A 9,270-nucleotide genomic window follows, 5' to 3' on the forward strand; every position below is an offset into this window, starting at 1 on the left:
TGAGATGAGATGAGATGAGATAATAAAGCAACTAAATAAATGCAAGACAGCAGAATAATTTACTTTATAATTTATTTTAATACTCTCTAGTGTACATTTTGTCCAGTGCGAAAGCAATGACCCACATGACCTGAACAAATTTCTGACACGTACACACTTTCTCATTCAGATAAAATGTACGCAGGGTGATGCAGTACAGTTTAAGCATAATGACAAAATCTTATACAATATACACACAATACGTGGAACATCACATTCACATAAGCACTGAAAAAAAAATCGATCAGAGATGTGCAATATCAGCAAACCGTGCATTATATGGGTTTTAAGGGACTACTTTTATACAGCTGTGTATCATATCTTTACTGCGTCATGTAATCATCCTGCTCCTTCATTCGTTCAGGTTCGGGTTCGGTGTGTGAATATTGACAAAATTAAGGCTCGGTGCCGTGACATTCTCTCTGAATTTTTTCTGCATTCACAAATCAGGTGGATTACTGTGAATTAATTCAGCAAGCTGCACTGTGGGTTTTATCGAAGCCATTCTGTGAATTGAAACATTCCATCGAAAATAAATCAAAGATCCAAATCATTAAAGAAGTTTACGAAAACGTGAAATATCAAGAGAAAGTAACACATTTAAAGCATAATGAAACCCTGCAGAATCTCGTGATCGATGAAGCCTGAAGATTATTCTGAACTGGGCTTGGAACCTGAACCACTTTAGTGCCACTGAGTGCAACTCGGCCCAATGTTAATGCGTAAACGTCGGATTTTAAAAGCAGCTACGCATGCTCGCCAACACTGCAGCGCACACACCGAGACATGACAAGTCCAATGATTGCATTCTCCATGAGAGTCACGCCACTGGAAGAATAATATAATACATGACGTACCTTTATAAGGCAGCCTGACACTCAGCCATTTCACTCACAAAGAGGTTTTATATATTTGCAGTTTTTATGCAGTTCTAATAAAAATAGTATGCTCTTCACTATGGATTTGGTTTTCAGAGCTTTGAACATTTACAAGACTGAAGAAAGATAGAATTGTTCCTAGTACAGGAATGTGCAGTTATTTTTTTCTTTCATCCAAATTTTATATGTCAGTTGCACTGGATTTTCTTAGTACACTTTTCTTTGGCGGTCCAAAGTCAAAATACGGTGATTCTGGAGGATACAGGTGTCTCTGATTTTATAGCAACTGTCATAGTCACGTTAGCAAGCTAGTTTTTTGTTTGTTTGTTTTGTGCTGATGTTCACCGAGAATAACTGCAACCACGGTCAAATTCCTTTTTATATATTACTTTCTTTTCTCTTTTTTTTTCACTTGGTGAATATTAGTTCTGTTTGTGGCCCGAAGCAAGAGATAGTGGCAGCCTGGAAGAGAAGGAATGGTTTGATCCCAACAATTGGAGACAGTGTTTACTGTACATCTAATATATATATATTAGTGCTGTCAAGCGATTAAAATATTTAATCGCGATTAATGTCGCGACTGTCATAGTTAACTTGCGATTAATCGCAATTTAATCGCACATTTTTGTCAATTGAAAAACCATTGTAATTCTCTTATCAGCATAAAAAAGTGAATGGGCTTGCTCACCGTTCGAACTATGGGGGTACTCGGGGGATCCGAGATCCCCTGAAACAGACATGAGATCCCTTGAAAACATGATTTGGGAAATGTTGGGGGGTCTCTAAAATATTGGCAAAATGATGTTTATTGACATAGCAATCGTGTGTAACGGGAAGCATTTGCATATCCGAAGTGAGCGCGCGATGGAGAGCCGCGCTCTGAGACAAGCGCAAGCACCCCCCCAAGGGAAAATAAGGGACCCCCCGAAAATATCGGCATAGTTCGAACACTGGTTGTACCAATGTTTTTTTTTTATTGCAAAGCATGACACGTCTTGTCACAGCCACTGCAAAGTGGGGCTGGAGCCGCCGATGGGAAAACGAAACTTAAGCCGAGCACCGTGGCGCTTCGGGGGAGGGCAGAGGACTCTGGCTGTGCGGGGCGTTGCATCATGTCACAGAGCGTTAATCTCGCGATAAAAAAATTATCGCTGTTAAAATTGAGTCAAGTTAACGCGTTAATAACGCGACATTTTTGACAGCACTAATATATATATATACTCTCTCTCTCATATATATATATATATATATATATATATATATATATAGGCATCATCTTGGTAAATGAGCCATATCAAGAAATTTATTGGCATTTCTTTCCTTCTCCTGTTGCATGAGGGTGAAAAGAAACAGCCATGAAAAGCTGTGTCTTGCAAAAGTATTCATCCCCCTTGGTGTTTTCCTATTTTATCACATTACAAGCTGGAATTAAAATGGATTTTTGGAGGGTTAGCACAATTTTATTTACTCCAAATTTCTGTCTTTTCATCTTAATTATTGTTTGTGTCACAATAAAACAACAATTTTCACGTTTAAAGTGGTAGGCATGTTGTGTAAATCAAATGGTGCTCATCTCATCTCATCTCATCTCATCTCATTATCTGTAGCCGCTTTATCCTTCTACAGGGTCGCAGGCAAGCTGGAGCCTATCCCAGCTGACTACGGGCGAAAGGCGGGGTACACCCTGGACAAGTCGCCAGGTCATCACAGGGCTCAAATGGTGCTAACCCTCCAAAAATCTATTTTAATTCCAGCTTGTAATGCGACAAAACAGGATAAATACCAAGGGGGATGAATATTTTTGCAAGACACTGTATATATGTAAACAAAATTCTCAATAATCCAGAAACACTATTCTTGGCTACGACAAAGTCGATTTTTATCTCAGGGGGGTTTTCTTTACTAAGAGCTGAGGCAGTATCTATTGTTGAAAGCAGAATAGAAATAAAATGTGTAAGTGTATACCAACTGTATGTTGGCTTTGATCAAATATAAGGGCACACACATAAAACTGCTGCATTCTCTATGACCACGAGCTTGAGTGTGAGTCAGTCCTACAGTATGTGACCCTCCGAACTGTCCGGGGCAGTGAAAATCTCCCGCCTACTTTCCACATGCCATGGAAACTATGATGTCATATTTGCAATAAATAATCCCCATGCAGCCAGTTTTCTCTTTAATGTTCTCACTTTATACACATATTAAACTGTGTATAATCTCTGATCTCTCACTGGGTTGGGTTCGGATTTGACGACTGCTTGTGCTGCTCGGATAGTTAAGTAGCTTTCTTTAACCAGACCATGCGCTGAGCCTGATACATTATGTCTGGGGCCTGTATTGTGACCTACTCAAGTGCCGACCTTTGAGCATAACAAGGAGCAATCTTTTGAGATCAGTTAATGACTTCCTTGCATGACTAAAATGAATGTTTCAACGGTTCTGCACACAGAGTGCCATTTATAACTCTGAGAATAGTCACTGTCTATTCCGCTTTGGAGCAGCACAATGGCTACGTTCACACTGCAGGCTGAAGTGACCCAAATCTGATCTTTTCGCCCATATGTGACCTGTATCTGATCTTTTATTGACAATATGAACGACATAGATCCCATTTTTTCAAATCCGACCCAGGCCGTTTGGATATGTGGTCCTAATTCCGATCCCTATCCGCTCTTTTCATATGCGACTTCAGTCTGAACCGCCAGGTCGCATTCATCTGACTTACACGTCATCAACAAGCCACAAACGTCACTATTCTGCGCTGAAGTAGGCGGCGGGTCTCTCAAAAAAAGTTACAACAACATGGCGCATAATCACGGGCGCAGATAGAGGGTGGGACTCGTCCCACCTAGATTTAAATTCACCTCGTTCGGTCCCCCCCACTTATAGGGAGGAAAAAAACGTCTATGCTGTCTTTCTTTGCATAAGGCAAACCTCACGGAAAAATCAAAGGACTAATTACCATTCGGTTTATTGAGGTGCACAGCAGTGTATACATAGTTGCAACAATTCACATAAAACAAAGACTGATATTCGGTTGGTTGAGCTGTGCAGACTGCACAGGTTGCGAGCTCGAGCTTGGTTGCTATGGTTACTAACAACAAGTTTGACAGGCATATCGAGGTTGGGGTTGGTTTGCTGGCAGCTTTGTCCCCCCAGTTTTTTGTCCCCCCCAGTTCAAAAAACGTATCTGCGCCCCTGCGCATGACATCAATGCGAGGGACGCTTCGGGCTGTGAAGGTTCTGAATCTTCTCAATGGAAGGGCGCAGAGGTTAGGGAGCTGATTTCCATTTGGGGGGATACAGCTATTCAAGCTAGATTGGATGGGTCATACCGCAACCGGGCGGTTTTACTTCCGTAAACACTGGCCATGCTCACTGCGTGTGACGTTGTCGTATCCTGCAATGCGCATGCGGAACACTTTTAGGTCGCTTTTCGTTCATACTGAGGATCACATACAAGTCGCATATATTTGTTAATGTGAACGACCTCACAAAAAAATCGGATTTCACAAAAAAATCGGAATTGAGCATTAAGCCTTGCAGTGTGAACGTAGCGAATGATGCTGCATCTACAGCCACATCTGGAAGTTCTTCTAAGCTGATGATGTCACATTTAACCTGCCATATGGTGCAACAATAAGTCAGGTAGGTCATGCCAACAGGCTCCAAATTAGCCAGACCAGTCAGTCTTTAAATGGCAGCGGCCTGAGTGGAATTGGATTCTGGTATACAACCAGTGACACTGAAGGCTCTCTTTTGTCTGGAAGAGTCACAAGAAAGAAACCCTTTCTGAGAGCAACCCACGATACACAGCGCCTGAAGTTCTTGCTACACTGGGACTAATACAACTACAATCAATGTTTTGTTTGAGGTTTGGTCATTAGAGACATGAGAACCAAGTAGAACATGGAAAATGTTCTCATTTCCATAAGAGGTGCTGAGGAGTGATGGCCTATCAAACGTCAGATGTGAAGTCAAGCTTTAGTGTCATTCCTTCTCAACACAGCACAGCTTTTTAGGAGATATTTACAGCATGCAACGGATACAAAACATGCCAGTAACCGTCACTCAGTACTACAGTCAGTAGTCAGGTCAGGAATATTTCCTGACACGGAGATGAGAAGGTGTTATTTCCTCCACCAGCTGTGTTGGAGGAAGTTCTGTTTTTGCCTGTTTGTTTGTTTGTTTGTTTGTTTGTTTCCAACGGAACTTAAAACATAGTGATGACCTTTCCTTTTGAGGAAAGCTGAGCCATGGGCCAAAGAACAATTCATTAGACTTTGACGCAAATCCAAATATGTATCTATATAAACATTGTAAACATCTGGATATTCTAATATGTAGCCTGGTGGAGGTGTGTGATCTACCAAACGCCATTTGAGTTGTTTTTTGTTTTCCTATTAAACGCTGCACTAAAAAGTTTACTTTAAACTGCATGTAGAGCGAGCAGAGTGGCATATTACAGAGATCGTCATACCTGTGAAAGCCAAAGTTGTTCATAAAGATAACAATATTTTTGCCACAAAAATTACAGTAGAAATACCTTAAATAGAGACAAATGTATCGAGCATTTCCTTTTAAGATTAAAATAAACCAAATATAAGATTATTATTAATCATACTTTTCACCGTGTTTATTAATGTCAAGCTTGAAATAGTCTTTTTCAATTGGCAGACAATTTTCTCACTTTTAGCATTTCTTTCCAAAAAGAAGTACAATTATCTGCCAAAAGAAAAAGCATGAAAGTACAGAAATAGGTTTAATAACATTATATTTGGTTCGTTGTAAGGTTATAATCGGAAATACTGGATAAATTTGAGCATATTGAAGATATTTACACTTGCTAAGCTTTTGAACATTTTTGCACTGCACTGTTATTTGCATAAGAAATACAGTAGCTACAGATTTTTTCCCCCTATATTTGTGTTGCTAATAGTTTAGAAAGTGATTAGAAACTAATTTTGGTCTCAGCCCACTTCCAGGCGAACTCGAGTGTGGGTTGATTGCAGTGAAGAGAATTTCACCCTGAATACGAGAGATACTTTTGTGCATTAAATTACTTTTACTTTGCACATTTAAAAAAAATGACCCCATGTTTTTGTTTGATTGTTTGATTCATTTGATTATTTTAAAACAATATTTAATATCATATATATTATAAATAATGTACTGTAATAGTTTAGCTACATACTTTGACAAAAGAGAAATACTGAAAAAAGGAATGTTGGACAATACGTTTCACACATTCATTCAAGCAGACTATTAGATTTCACACATTCATACGAGCATCAGTTTTATCTCAATATATTATTAGAACATATTTTATCTCAGCAATTTTCCCTGAAGGACAATTTAATGTCATTATATGAAGATCAAACGGGAAAAAAAAAAACTTCAGAATTACTTGTTCCTGCTCAAATACTTTTCTGGGTGTGTTTCTTGAAACGTTTGTAGTGTGTCCGGTTCATCGAGTAGTGTATGAACTTCATCTTAAGTATGTTCTTGAATTCATGAGCATTTCTCAAAACCTGCATGCTTCACTGGTCTACAAGCCTGGAACAGTCAATGAGCTTGTCAATGAGCTTGTCTATCTACCACTTATGATGGTCATCCAAGCTGGGCTTTGCTGGTTTAGCTCCTCCACCAGTTTATGAGATTCATACTCGCTGGTCTTTTTGGTCAGCAATCTACCAACTCATGGTGTTCACTATACTGTAGCTTGTCTTTGCTGGTCATTTATCTACCAGCTCATGTTAAATAACACATCAGTCTCTTACAGAAACTCGGTTTTATTTCTCTTTCAACTATGGAACAGCGTCTCTATCCATCCTGCCAGAACCAGAGCTAGGCATGCCTTCAGCCCAGAGGAGGCATGCCTCATTATTCATACTGCCCTTTGGGGAATTGATTAGCAGCTATTCTAATGCACCGATAATTGGTCTTTCACAGTCTATAAGAACAACCCACTGAATGACCTCATGCCATTCCTTCATTATCACACTAGCTCAAGCCTGAGCTTTCATCCTTCCACTATAAGATTCCATCTGGCTGCTCTTAACCCCAAGAAGGTCTTTAACTGGATCCTTTCGCACTTCCTCCAATGACTTTGAGATCACACTTCCTGATCAGTACTTCTCCATGGGCTCATTTCCTCGGCACACCTCAACTTCATCCAGACAAAGATACAGGGCTGTAGAAATGACTCTCATAACACAGCATGCATAAATTTAACAATTTAGCACAAATAAAAAGTTGCCCAGAACGCTAATGCATGTTCTCAGAATTCTTCCCACAAAATCTCATCTCATTATCTCTAGCCGCTTTATCCTGTTCTACAGGGTCGCAGGCAAGCTGGAGCCTATCCCAGCTGACTACGGGCGAAAGGCGGGGTACACCCTGGACAAGTCGCCAGGTCATCACAGGGCTGACACATAGACACAGACAACCATTCACACTCACATTCACACCTACGGTCAATTTAGAGTCACCAGTTAACCTAACCTGCATGTCTTTGGGCTGTGGGGGAAACCGGAGCACCTGGAGGAAACCCACACGGACAACATGCAAACTCCGCGCAGAAAAGCCCTTGCCGGCCGTGGGGCTCGAACCCGGACATTCTTGCTGTGAGGCGACAGCGCTAACCACTACACCACCGTGCCACCCTCTTTCCACAAAATGGAGTTTGGAAATAACTGAAGAATGTCCATGCCCAAAACTCCAACTTCTTCTGAATACACTGCCTATAAACTCCAGTCCCTGTCTTTCTCCAACAGTGATGAGGCTTCTGCACCCATGAGCTTGCCGTCTCCTCTCTATGACTAAACATCTCGCTGTCTACTCTCCGCTACTGAACATCTCACCATCTTCTCTCTACTACTGAACATCTCACCAGCTCTTCTCTATTACTGAATATCTCACCATCTGCTCTCTATTACTGAACATCTCACCGTCTGCTCTCTATTACTGAACATCTCACCATCTGCTCTCTATTACTGAATATCTCACCATCTGCTCTCTATTACTGAACATCTCACCATCTGCTCTCTATTACTGAATATCTCACCATCTGCTCTCTATTACTGAACATCTACCATCTGTTCTCTATTACTGAACATCTCACCGTCTCCTCCCTGCTACTGAACATCTCACCGTCTCCTCCCTGCTACTGAACATCTCACTGTCTCCTCTCTATTACTGAACATCTCATCGTCTCTGCTACTGAACATCTCACTGTCTCCTCTCCGCTACTGAACATCTCACCATCTCCTCTCCGCTATTGAACATCACCATCCCAAGACTTCATTATCTGGGGTCTGACCATCCTGCATGCGCCAACTCATGTTCTTGGAGCTCACTCCTCGTGTTCCAGTTCCACAATCAAGATTAATATAATTTCAGTGACATGTTCATCACACATTAAATTATATTTTGGTGGCTGATATTTTACAGTTATTTTTAATAGTTTTGTTCAAACATATTTGATGTGTTTTAATTATTTTTAATAATCATTTTGTCAAATTCGTTTACGTATGAAAGATGAGGTATAATCCAAATAAAACAAATCTCACACAGGATTTACTTCATTATTTGTTGTACATCAGACTTTAGTTCACACAACTTCGTTACAGTTGTTAATGAACATAACTAACGCTTTAAAGTAAAGTAATCTTACTTAAACTACCTCAAACAAGTGCTAATGTAAATTACCTCAGATTTGCTAAGTCATGCTGATCTAAAATATCATTGATTAGCTTTGGAATGCTAATAACGTGACCAGACATCCCGGTTTGACCGGGACAGTCCCGATTTTGAGTTGCGTGTCCCCGGTCCCGACAAAGGTCCATCGGGACGCTGAAATGTCCTGGTTTACACCAAACACTAACAAACTGTCCCGGTTACAGCGATCATACATAGTCAACGAGATGTCAATAAAGCTTCTAGCAATTCAGCATCAATGTGTGTGTGTGTGCAGTCAACCTTATAATGTATCTATTTGTACAATGTTGCAATATAGAGGCCGCGTTATAACGTTTTTTTCGCTAGCGGCTGTCAACTACTACGCGACAATGCCGAACAGATGAGCGCTGGGCGGAGATGTTCACGCACTTCAAGAGTAGGGAGATTCCTTACAGCAATGTCAGCCAGCTTTGCCAGTTTGCCATGTGCCTACCTGGCACCAATGCCCCAGCTGAGCGAATATTTTCACTCATGACCAACACCTGGACTGACGAGAGGAATCTCATGACCGTGCCTACTCTCAAAGCCTTGCTCATTACCCGGGCCAATTTCAACGATACTTGCTCGCAGTTTCACAGCAGGCTCTCGGGCAATAAAGCGCTACTGGAGCAAA

This window comes from Neoarius graeffei, chromosome 16 (assembly GCF_027579695.1).
Source record: "Neoarius graeffei isolate fNeoGra1 chromosome 16, fNeoGra1.pri, whole genome shotgun sequence".
In the NCBI taxonomy this organism is placed as follows: Eukaryota; Metazoa; Chordata; class Actinopteri; order Siluriformes; family Ariidae; genus Neoarius; species Neoarius graeffei.